The following is a 12,445-nucleotide window of genomic DNA, read 5'->3' on the forward strand; positions in this document are numbered from 1 at the left end:
GTGATGACGGTGCTGGGATACAGTGCTAGGTCAGTGGCTTCTGTGAAGTTGTGAAAAAATATAGTTGGCGCTTGAACACATTAGAACAGTACCAGCAACTAGGAGGCCAGAGTAGTTAATGAATCATCTGCGTGGATGTTGAGATCGTCAAGAATGACAAAACTAATAAAGGACATGAAGACAGGGAGCCCTGTGCTAAGACTTGAGGAGGTAGGCAGACGACACCTGTTTCAAAGGATCTGCAGTTTGGACGGAGGGTAGAAGTAGTCTTGGAAAGCGAGGAGGATACCTGTGAGGTTCAACACGAGATGGTAGTGCGGAGTAGGGAGGATGCTTGCCACTGCCTGGTGTGTAATGGAAGGAGGAAAGCTCCTACTGAAGAAGCAGCAGTGTTCTCAGGAGCGGTCAGGTTTCCTTTAGAGCAAAAAAGGTGAAGGGAACATCGCAGAGAAGAGAGTGAGTATATAGAAGAGGTTACTGAGGGTAACTCATGCCCATGAGGGCTTAGGAGGGCGAGGGAGAGCCAGAGGCGGGACCAGAAGAGCGGCTGTGCAGAGCTGTACGGGGTGAGCCATCCAGAGAAGCCTTGGACTTCTGATGATGGTTGAGGTGAATGAGGATGTAAGCCAGGATGGAATCGTTCCAGAAATCTCTTGTAAAAACAGGGTAATTACTTAAACCTGTAAGCCAGAGCAATAATTCTCAAACTTTATGGTGCATCAGAATGCACAGATTGCTGGGGCCCACCTCCAGAGTTTTAGATTCCTTAGATCTGAGCGCACCTGGGAGTTTACATTTCTAATACACTCCCAGGGGATGCTGATGCTACTGGGCCAGAGACTACCCTTTGAAAACCATAGGTCCAGAGAAACTAGTTGTGGCTAAGTAAGCAGCTCTTGCAGACTGTAGCCCCAGATGATGTGTGTCCTGTGTGATAGCAGGCCTCTCTTTGATTTTGGCAGTTAAAGGAGAAAGTGAGTATATGATCCTTTCTTTTGAGGGATAGTAATTTCTAGGTGATGCCATTTGATTATTAGTGAATATCTGTTTTATGCAGCAAAGTGAGGATACCAAGAGTTATAAAGTATTTTCTTTCTCAAGGATAATGGGGCAAAATAGGGACATAGAAGTTAAATAGATAAATAACCGTACATTGTAGCAAAGACGACATGCCGGTCGGTAGGTGGTATGGGCAGTTGTCAACAGGAGCTGGGAAAATGGGTAATCACTGAGGATGAGATTGGTTGGGAAAGGTGTCTTGAAGGAGATGTAATTTAAGCTAGATTCTGGGAGAACTAAATAGATACAAGGCAGATGGAGAACTGGCAGAAGCAGAGATACAGTGTCAAGAATGACCATGAAGCCTTAACAACTACTCCTGAGTCCCATTGCTTTCATCCTGGCCACGCCACCGCTATCTCTTGCCTGTATTATTATAATAATTTTCTAACTAGCCTCCCTGCTTCTCTTCTTCCCCAGCCCCTTCTTTGAAGTCTGTTCTCAACACAGCAGCCAGAGTGATCCTTTGAGATGTCACATTACATTGCTCCTCTGGCCAAAACTCTCCAGTGGCTTCATATCTCACTCAGCATAAAAGTCCTGCACTGGCCTGTAAGGCCCTAAATGACTTGTTCCCCTGGCTGTCTTTGACCTCCTCTTCTTCTATACTCCTGCCCATTCTTTGAACCTTTCAAACACACCCTTGCCTCAGGGCCTTAGCTTTTGCCCACCTCCTTGTTCTTTCTGCAGATATCTGCTTGACTTCCTTGTTTATGTGAAATCTCTACTCAATTGTCACATTATCAGGAGCACCCTGTATAAACAGTAATTCCCTACCCCTTTATTCAACATTTCCCATTCCTTTTCCCCATCTTTATTTTTCTCCTTAGCATCTACCACCATCTGACTTGCTGTGTATGTTTGCTTATTGCCTTTCTCCTTCAACCAGAATGTATACTCCATGAAGGCACTGGCGTATTCTATGCGCCTAGAAAGGTGCCTGGCATAGAGTAGGCACTGATTGGACATTTGTGTAGCGAAAAGAAGGGAGGAAAGAAAGTTTGGAGGATAGTGAAGGGACCAGTATTACTGGAAGAGACAGGAATGGCAGAAAGAAATGGTTTGATGGATAACCTGGAGGATCTTGAATACTGGATCACTATTCTACAGAAAATAAGAAAGTCTTAAATTTTTCAGTACAGCAATATTTAGCCTTCTCAAAATAGTGCTTTGGTTTTAGGTTCTGTGGATAGAATAGTTTGGGGAGGGACTAGAAGCAGGGAGGTCGATTACTAGTGGGTAGTTGTTGGGTAACAACTATAGGGTTGTACAGGTATGAGGCAGAAGGCCTTGGGATCGGGGTTTGGAAGTGAGAATAACATTTTTAGGTAGAGATGACGGCCAGATACATGAATGCTGAGAGGTAAGCTCTTCCAGTTGTATAAAAAAGTTGCCTGTCTTAATATGTATGTTTTAATATTGTTCGTTGTAATGTGGCATTTACTCTTAAACAAGTATCTTTTGTCATTTTTCAAACCAGAATATGGAATTTTGTTGTAAAATTTATAAATTAGGGAATAAGGTTGGAACATTTAAGCAAACATTCATTTTTTAAGTTTTTAATTGTATACTTGAAGGGGTAGAAAATCAATGTGGTAAAGCACACATACTGGCTTGGGGATGGGGGGGATGGGGAAGTGAAGCCTTTAACTCTCAAAACACATTTTCTTTCATTTCTTTTTTTTTTTTTTTTTGCGGTACGCAGGCCTCTCACTGCTGTGGCCTCTCCCACTGCGGGGCACCGGCTCCGGACGTGCAGGCTCAGCGGCCAGGGCTCACGGGCCCAGCCGCTCCGCGGCACGTGGGATCTTCCCAGACCGGGGCACAAACCCGCGTCCCCTGCATCGGCAGGCGGACTCTCAACCACTGCGCCACCAGGGAAGCCCTCATTTCTTTTTGCAATGAATAAAGTACATTTTAGGAGTTGTAGTCTTCCTTCGCTAGCTCCTTTTTTCCCATCTTGGTTCTGTAAATATGTGCTGCTTTAAAAACTTGTGAGCAGGTTAAAGCACAGCGTTCTTGTTCCTCCTCTGAAGGTGAGCTTGCTGCTCCTCTTCCCAAACGCTTTTTCAGCATCCTTCGCTATTATTAAATGAGGTAACATGTAGTACCTGTCATTATAAGGCCAGCATAGAACACACTCCACAAATATTAGTTAAAAGGTTAATTAGATATTCTTAGTATAATGAACTATCTGTGTAGCCTAAAGTACTGGGTTTTGATTCCACCTAATTCGTATCTGTAAGTTCTGTGCTACCTTATTTGTGTATTAACTCACATGGTGTTTTATTTGCTTATTTGAATTTAGACCATTAATTTAAATTTAGACCATTAATTTAGAGGTTAAATAATCAAAGCCTGCCTTTCATTCTTTAAAATAACTGTCAGTTATTTTTTCTGAGTGTGAGATGAATGCTTAATCACTGGCCGTTTTAGCCAGATCACCATATCCATGAAAATCAAAAAGAACTGATTATAGCTTCATTGTGTATTACATCATATTCTGGTTGCAGTTCTATTCTTGCTCAGTTGTTAACCTGCTGTGTTATTAAAACAAGTCCCATCATCTTTATGCTCTTGTGTCTCATCTGTAAAATGGGGATGATATTACTCCCCAGTGTTATTGTTGAATGCCATATTCCTCAGATAAACTGACATCTAAATAAAAGCATCTAAATCATTCTTAATGATTTATTTATTCTCTTTATTGTACTTTTAGTTGCTAATTAGATAAAAAGTGAAATGGTATTTTTTTTGCCAAGATTGGCGTTACAATTTAAAAGCAGATGCCAGGATTGGGGTGGGGTGGGGGAGACAGTTGCTGTTGTGTGTATATTCCCCTCTGCTCTGTTTCATTGATCCCGGATCTTTCTTTTTATCCTTCTGTGTGATTTTATTAAGTTTATTAGAAATACATTTCTTGGACTCATTGAAAGTCAAAATAATATTTTTTCATGTTGTTCAATACCATGCTGCTCTGGTAGTGGATGCTTACAGGTTACATCTAATGCCAGGGAAATTCTCAAGATGGTTAAAGACAATTAGGATTGGAAGAGAAAAGGACACAGGAATTCCCAAGTGCCTCCAGTGTATGAGGTCAGGTCCTTTCACAACTATTGTCTTATTTTATGATTCGTTTTTCATATTGTGATACAGAAGCAAGAGTCAAACCCAGTAGTTTTGCTTCAGAATCAGTACTCTTTTTTTTTTTTTTTTAAATAAATTTATTTATTTATTTATTTTTGGCTGCGTTGAGTCTTCGTTGCTGCACGCGGGCTTCCTCTAGTGGCGAGTGGGGGCTACTCTTCGTTGAGGTGCGAGGGCTTCTCATTGTGGTGTCTTCTCTTGCTGCGGAGCACAGGTTCTAGGTGCGCGAGCTTCAGGAGTTGTGGCATGTGGGCTCAGCAGTTGCGGCACACGGGCTCTAGAGCACAGGCTCAGGAGTTGTGGCACATGGGCTTAGTTGCTCCGCGACATGTGGGATCTTCCCGGACCAGGGCTTGAACCCGTGTCCCCTGCATTGGCAGGCGGATTCTTAACCACTGCGCCACCAGGGAAGCCCAAGAGTCAGTACTCTTAACCGGCCTGCTGTAATGCTTTCCATCTAGTCTGTGATAGGCAGCCTCTAAGGTGGTCTCCAGTGATTCCTACCTCTTGGTATTCACGCTTTTGTGCAGTCTCTTGCCTTTGAGTATAGTCTGGACCTAGTGACTTACTTCGAACTAAGAGAATGTGGCAAATGTGATGGGATGTCACTGCCAAGATTTGGTGATGAGGAGACTGTGGCTGTCATCCTGGGTGCTTTTCCTCTCCAGCTCTCTCCCAAGCACTTGCATGGTGAGAAGCAAGCTGCCATGTTGTGAGTAGCGCTATGGCGAGTCCCACATGACAGGGAGATGATGTTTAGGGCCCACAGCAAGGTGAGTGAGCTTGGCAGTAGATCCTTGCCAGTCCAGCCTTGAAATTACTACAGCCCTAGCCAACACCTTGATGGCAGCCTTGTGAGAGACCCTCAACCAGAGGCACCCAGCTCAGCCTCGCCTGGCTTCCTGATCCACGTAAACTGTGAGATAATAAGTAATGTTTTAAGCTGTTGTTTGAGGATGATTTTTTTAAAATAAATTTATTTATAAATTTATTTATTTATTTTTATTTTTGGCTGCGTTGGGTCTTCATTGCTGCGCGCAGGCTTTCTCTAGTTGCGGTAAGCGGGGGCTACTCTTCATTGCTGTGCACGGGCTTCTCACTGTGGTGTCTTCTCTTGTTGCGGAGCACAGGCTTTAGGTGCGCAGGCTTCAGTAGTTGTGGCATGCGGGCTCAGTAGTTGTGGCTCGTGGGCTCTAAAGCGCAGGCTCAGTAGTTGTGGCGCACTGACTAGTTGCTCCGTGGCATGTGCGATCTTCCTGGACTGGGGATCAAACCCATGTCCCCTGCGTTGGCAGGCGGATTCTTAACCACTGTGCCACCAGGGAAGTCCCCTGAGGATGATTTGTTATATAGAAATAGACAACTATAGATTTTGATACCCAAAGTGGGGTGGTTCTACAGCAGAAATCTAAAATGCAGGAGTGACTTTGGAACTGGGTAATGGCCTCTGAGGAGAGTGTTAGTGAAAAATCAGAGTACCTTGGACATGTTGTTTCTAACATTTGGGACTTTGAGGAGATCACCATGAAGGCTCAGAGGAAAGGAAACTGGAGGAAAGGGGAATCCTTGTTACATAGTGGCAGAAATTTTAGCATCACTGTTGTTTGTAGTTGCGTGAAAAGCAGAAAAGGTGCCTAATGAACTGGCAGATGTCCCTAAGTAAATTTCCAAGCAAAACATTGAAGGTGCCCCCTGCTTTCTTCTTACTGCTTGAAGTGAAGTATGAGAAGAGAGAAATAAATTGAAGAAAGGACTGTTAACCAAAAATGTCAGTTCAAGGGCACTGCCTGGAGAATCGAGGTCTAAAGATGAAGCTGAGGGTGTGGCTTAAAACCTTTTGTTAAAACCTAAGAAAAACCTTAAGAGTCACACAGAAGACCTTTCAATCAAGGAATAGGACTTAAAACTGTTTTAGCATGAGAGAAGGTGGAGAAGGGCTTATCTTGAAGATATTTGTGGGTATAGCTTTTGTCTAATGCAGTGAATCTCAGTGAGATTTACAGGAGGCCCACTGCAGCTACAGCTGAAAAGGAGAAGAGACAGTTCAAAATGAAAAGGAGCTGTTGAACCCCCAAAATTGTTCTGGCAGGAAGCAGGCTGAGAAAATTACTCAGCTGCTGACATGTGCTACCTTTTGTGAAAAAAGAAGGATGATTCAAAGGCAAGAGCCACAGAGAATTCCTACCACAGCCTTGAGACCTAATCAAGGAACTCCCAACATTTATTTGCCCAGTGAGATTTCAGAATCACTATGGACCAGTGACTCCTTTGTGTGTCCCCTGTCCTCCCAACCCCCCTTTGGAGAAGTTACGCCATTTGGAGATTACAAAAGATTTCAGAGTAACAGAAACCAAAAGAGGGCAGGAGAGAAGGGTGCCCTGATACTATGCCATTTTAGGCCAGTCTTTGCAGAATGCATATCCATTGCTAAATCATCCCTTCTTTGGCTTTTGTTTGCAGATCTTCTAGTTACTAGAGTATTTGTGAGAAAGCTGAAGCAATCAGGAGGAGATTTCCCACCACCACACTTCACCCACCTTGTACCATCAGTGTCAGTGAACTTTCCCTCTCTCCCATTACTGTACACTAGGGAGTTGCCTTCCTTATAACGCCAACACCTCAGTTGTGTACTAGGTTCCATCTCTGCTAGCCTGTTTAGGACCTGGACCCAGCAATTCTCTCTCCTCTCTCTGGGATCATCAGGTTTTCTGTGTTTGCTAGATTAGTTCCGCTAACATGCCATTAAGCTGTTCTTTCATCCCCTTGAAAATAATACTCTTAACCTCACTTTTCTGTCAGCTACTTTTCTTTTCCCTTAGAGCAAAACTCAGTAGAGTTGTCTCTGTTTGCTCATACCAGTTTTCTCCTCTCATTCCCTCTTAAACTCGCTCAGTTAGGTTTTTATTGCCCCTGAAATGGCTCTTGTCAATATTACCAGTAGCCTCCATGCTGCTAAGTCTAGTGGTTGGGTCTCAGTCCTCATGTTACCTGACCTGCCTGTAGAACATAATGTGGCTGATCATTCCTTCCTCTGTGATGCACTTTCTTGGGTACTTGACTTCCAGGACATCACACTCTCCTGGTTTTCTTCTTATCTTATTGGTGATTTCTTCTCAGTTTTAAAGTTGTCGTACTCTGGGTCAAGTCTTTGGATCTCTTCACTTGATTCTTTTACTTAGTGATTTCATCTAGTCTCGTGGATTTAATTCTCAGTTAACCAGGACAAATAGCCAAAACTATTTGTCAGCTGGGCCCAGTGGGCTCTTTGATCTTTTTATCTTGGTTAACTCTTTCTCCAGGTTCATAATTTATTGTACAAATCGAGTATAACTGGATGAGTTGACGTTAGCTTCTTCAGGCCTGGGAACTTAATAGATGAGATACAGTTTAGAATCCGTTTATGTTGCTTTCACAGCTGGAGTTTTTTTAGACCTTAACTTGAAATATAAGACTATCAAAGCAATACCTCCATACATGCCACATGCCAGTACACAATTTATTCTCCCTGTGAAAGTGTTAAGCGTTGAAATATTTTTTGATACCAGTGAAATGTAATTGGGCATCAGTTTCTGGACCTGACATGATTTCAGTCTGTATTGTTCAGTGGAGGATTGTTTAACTCTCATGACTGATTTAAGAAATAAGAAATGGTAGTGAAGGAGTTCCCTGGTGACGCAGTGGTTAAGAATCCGCCTGCCAATGCAGGGGACGTGGGTTCGATCCCTGGTCCGGGAAGAGCCCACATGGCACGGAGCAACTAAGCCTGTGTGCCACAACTACTGAGCCTGCGCTCTAGGGCCCACGAGCCACAAGTACTGAGCCCGTGCGCCACAGCTACTGAAGCCCGTGCACCCTAGAGCCCGTGCACCACAACGACTGAGCCTACATGCCACAACTACTGAAGCTCGCATGCTCTAGGGCCGACGTGCAGCAACAAGAGAAGCCACCGCAGCGAGAAGCCCGTGCACCGCAATGAAGAGTAGCCCCCACTTGCTGCAACTAGAAAAAGCCCTCACACAGCAACAAAGACCCAACGCATCCAAAAAAATAAATAAAATTTTTAAATAAATAAATAAAATAATTTAAAAAGTCTGCACCAAATCTGTAAAAGAAAAAAGAAAGAAATTATAGTGAAAAACAACTTTATTAGAAGTAAGAAGAAATGCATTCACACAACTAACTACATATCTCTCCTATAGTGACTACAAGTCATATTTGAATACTATTCATGTTTTTTAAAAAAATCTTTTTTGCAGTACTTCATGTTTTCCTATCCTTTTTGTATCCTCTTTCTTTCTTCCTATTCTCCGAGACTCACGCTTGTGGTTGAGAGGGTAAACGTTCTCTTCCTAGTTCTGTATTTATTCCTGCAAGTTCATTTCCTGGCCGTATGAGGAATTGTCTTATTAATTGGCAATCTTGTAATTGAACCTCTTCCTGTAAAATGAAAGCATTTGTTGTACTAATATCAATCATATTGAAGAAAATAGACATAGGCTATCTTCCAGCCATTCTTTTGCAAGTACAGATTTTAACTCTCTTATCATTGTGTCTAAACCTTTAGCCTTGTTAATAGTACAAGAACTTTTGGGGTATTTTTTTTTTTTTTTTTTTTTTTTTGCAGTACGCAGGCCTCTCACTGTTGTGGCCTCTCCCGTTGTGGAGCACAGGCTCTGGAGGCGCAGGCTCAGCGGCCATGGCTCACGGGCCCAGCCGCTCCGCGGCATGTGGGATCTTCCCGGACCGGGGCACGAACCCGCGTCTCAGCCACTGCGCCACCAGGGAAGCCCCGGGGTATTTTTTTAAGAGGGGTTTTTGAATCTGTTATTAGTTGAGACTGCATTGAGCTGAAAAGAACATTAACGGTTTTTCTAAGGCCAGAAAGAATCGTTTACTCTTTTTGAAATCTAAATTATGTGCTCTTGATTTCTCTTCCTTTTCCATCTGTGAAAATACATTCAAATTCAATCCTATTCTTCCTAATAGTGGAAACTAAAGCAAGTTTTTTGCTGAGTGGTACTCAAGCCAATCCCAAACTTGTTCTAAAATTGTCACAAGTTATGTTTATGCTGTGAGTTTTAGGTTCTGTGTCAGTGTTTGTACTGTTTTTGACCCTTTGTTCTGCTCCTGCTCCTTTTGTAGATCTCTACCTGTGTAGATGTGAATCTTCCAAGTATATGATGTCTCACTGACATGTACTGTCCCAATTGTTTATTCCCTATTTTCCTAGTTTGGGAAGCGTATACCTCAAAAAGCAGCCTCCTTTGAATGTAATTTAATTGCTTATGTCATTCATTAACCTGGAACACACCCATCTTGTAAATTCTGATTTCAGATTCCAAATATGTCTCTAATAGGGTCTAGCTAATTATTGCTTCTGGTTCTTCTTCCTTCACTTACATTGTCTAAACATAATATTTAAAGATTTTTTTTAGAAATCCTTTGACAATACATAATTATGTTCAAAAGATGATCTTTTCATTTCTGTACCATCTGTTTCCTTCCAGTTACCTTTATATATGTATCTACCTTCAGCACTTGGCCATGTATGAACTGTATGAAGTAAATTTTGTCATGTTCTAAGAAAAAGAATACTGTTACATGTCCTTTTAGTGAAACAGGATGATCCCAATTCTCATTGCAAAATACTGCATGAGGACATTCTTTCTGTTGAACTGGATGAGACTACCATAGTTCCTTTTTGTTATTAGAAATATATTGTTTACTTATTGATTCTTGACTGTGGTCAAGCTTATATCCTAGATTAGAATGTAATCACCTAAAGAGTCGTAGTCTCAAGATTTCACTTCTATATATCAGGCTTCACCATCATCATTAGAGTTTAGAGTGCTGCTATCCGTATTTGCATTCATCTTCGGATTCATCTAATAATTGTGAAACATTTTCCTCTGTTAGTTTTTCTTTGTCATTTTGGGTGAGAAGTGAAAAACTGTATTCAATGAAAACTGAACAAACGGTAAAAAAAACAGCATCTCTAATCTTCTTTAAAGCCTTCTTGAAAGATGATACAATACTTTGCACAATGTAGTAAGAAAACTGAAGGATGATGTGTTAGTGGTGATTTATTTCACTATTGTATCATTCTTCTAAGTGAGTATTCTAAGCCAGTTTCAAACCTGGCTCTTAATGACAGCCATTGGTCTGTCAGTTTATTACTTTGGTCATTTTTTAAAACATGGTTGGGAATAATTAATGAGTAAAGCTGATTGAAAAATCAGAATGTTTCAAGATATAGGGAAAATAAGATCCCTAAAATCTCACGATGCACCTTAGATTTATAAAAAGCGTTCAGGGAACCCATATGTTAAATGCAAGATAGAATGTGTTTGTTATTATTTTTAAAGTAACATTTTCTTTGGGTTTGGGGGTGGGGCGGGGGTGGGAAATAACCTCTGAGAAAGAATAAGTCATAAAATATAAATCCTTAAATATAGAACTGTTCAAAAAAGAAAAGTTGGGCCCAGTGGACTCCGATGGTATACCGGGGGTTAAATGCTGTCTGTATGCTGATGATTCTCAAATGTATACCTACAGGCCAGGTCCCTCCCAGGAAGTTTACATCCAATTGTCTACTTGACATTTCCATACCTAATAGTTACCTCAAACTTAACTTGTCCAGGCTGAACTCCTGGTCTCCACTTGCCTTCTTCCAGTCTCAAGCCTGTGGGAACACCTACAGTTTTCCCCTTCTCAGATGACATCTTTCTGTTGCTCGGGCCAGAAAAAAACTTGGAGTCACCCTGGACTCTTCTTTCTCCCTCACGCCAGTGTTATTAATCAGCGAATCATTTAGGCTCTGCCTTTCAAAAATCACCTAAATCCAGTCCCTTTTTACTAGCTCTGCTACTGCTCTCCTCACTCAGTACCCCATCCTTTCTCACCTGTATTATTGCAATAGTCTCCTACCTGGTCTCCCTGCTTCCACCATTGACTCCAAATAATTTATTCTGAACACAGCATCTGACTTACACCTGTAAAAATATAAATCTGATCGTGCTCAAAAATCCACTCATGTGCTTCACTCGGAGGAAAAGCCAGAGTCCCTACAAGCCTCTGGTTGAGCTGGCTCCTGTGTACCTCTTTGACTTCTGTCTCCTCCTGTTCGTCCTCAGTCTCCTCCAGCCACACTGGCCTTCTTGCCGTTCCTCAAGCTTGCCAGGCACTTTGCAGTACTTTTTTCCTCTGCTTGTCATGCCCTTCTCCAGATACGCTCATGTGTACTGCTTCAGCTCCTTCACATTTCTGCTGAAATGTTACCTTTTCATTTAGCTCTTGTTTTAGTCATTTTATTTTAAGTTCTCCATAGCCCTTACCATCTTCTAGTATACTGTAAAAACATCTTTTTTACTACTTTCCTCACCTGTAGAGATTTTTGTCTGGTTTGTTTATTGCTGTATCCTTAGTGTCTAGAACAGTGAATGATGCTCAATAAATATTTGTCAGATGGGTGCTGAATTCCAGAGGTTTTCTACTGGTTACTTTTTCATTAACAGGGGAATACTTAGTAACTATAGGAATTTACAATGCAGAACTCTTCTTTGTATTTGTCATCGTCATTTTCTCTCCTTTACTAGGACCACCTGTCCCTGTGTGTGTGATGGTTTTACTGTAGAGGCAGTAGTGCCTCATGGTGCAGGCTTTGGAACCAAATTGACGAGGTTTCAAACCTGGCTCTCTGGCATTCTGTCTTAATGACACTGGGCATATTAATGTGCTTTCTCATCTATAAAATTAGAACAACAACGACAACAAAAATAGTAGCTATCTCAGAAGGTTGCTTTGAGCCTGTAAAAGCTCTCAGAACAGTTCTTGGTACATAATAAATATTCAATTTATGTTAGTTATCATGATTGTTTCCTGGCTAGACCCATCCCAGCTGTTCTGAGTCAGTGACCCTCCCGAGTGGCAGTACTGGGAACTCTCTGATTACCACCTATTTTCTTCCCCATTTAAAAATAGTACGGGCATGTCGGGTCCTTCTTTCTCCTTTTTACCTCCGTCTTTCTCTTTTACTATTTAAACTTTAGTTATTTCCACTGTCAGCAGTCTTTTTAGATTTCTTCCTCCTCTCCTTTCAGCAAGTATTTATTAAGCACTTAACTTTCCCTTCCCGATTCTGTTCTAAATCTTGCTATGTTTCCTTTTCGTTGTCTCCATCTTTTTATCCCATTTACAAAATAAACAAATTACCTTCCTTATGATTGATTGACTAGAATTA

At 41.8% G+C, this 12,445-nt stretch overlaps 1 protein-coding gene and 1 pseudogene across 23 annotated transcripts in view; one reads left to right on the forward strand and one right to left on the reverse strand.

The window, feature by feature from the left end:
- Nucleotides 1–12,445, forward strand: part of RBFOX2 (RNA binding fox-1 homolog 2) — a 263,097-nt gene that overhangs the window by 125,249 nt on the left and 125,403 nt on the right. The gene's annotated exons all lie outside the window — the stretch shown is intronic.
- LOC308624924 (ATP synthase membrane subunit K, mitochondrial-like) lies at nucleotides 7,312–7,845 on the reverse strand (annotated as a pseudogene). Its single transcript has one exon. The product of its transcript is annotated as an ATP synthase membrane subunit K, mitochondrial-like (transcript).

The sequence above is a fragment of the Mesoplodon bidens genome (genome assembly GCF_964165515.1).
Source record: "Mesoplodon bidens genome assembly, chromosome: 11".
Classification (NCBI taxonomy): domain Eukaryota; kingdom Metazoa; phylum Chordata; class Mammalia; order Artiodactyla; family Ziphiidae; genus Mesoplodon; species Mesoplodon bidens.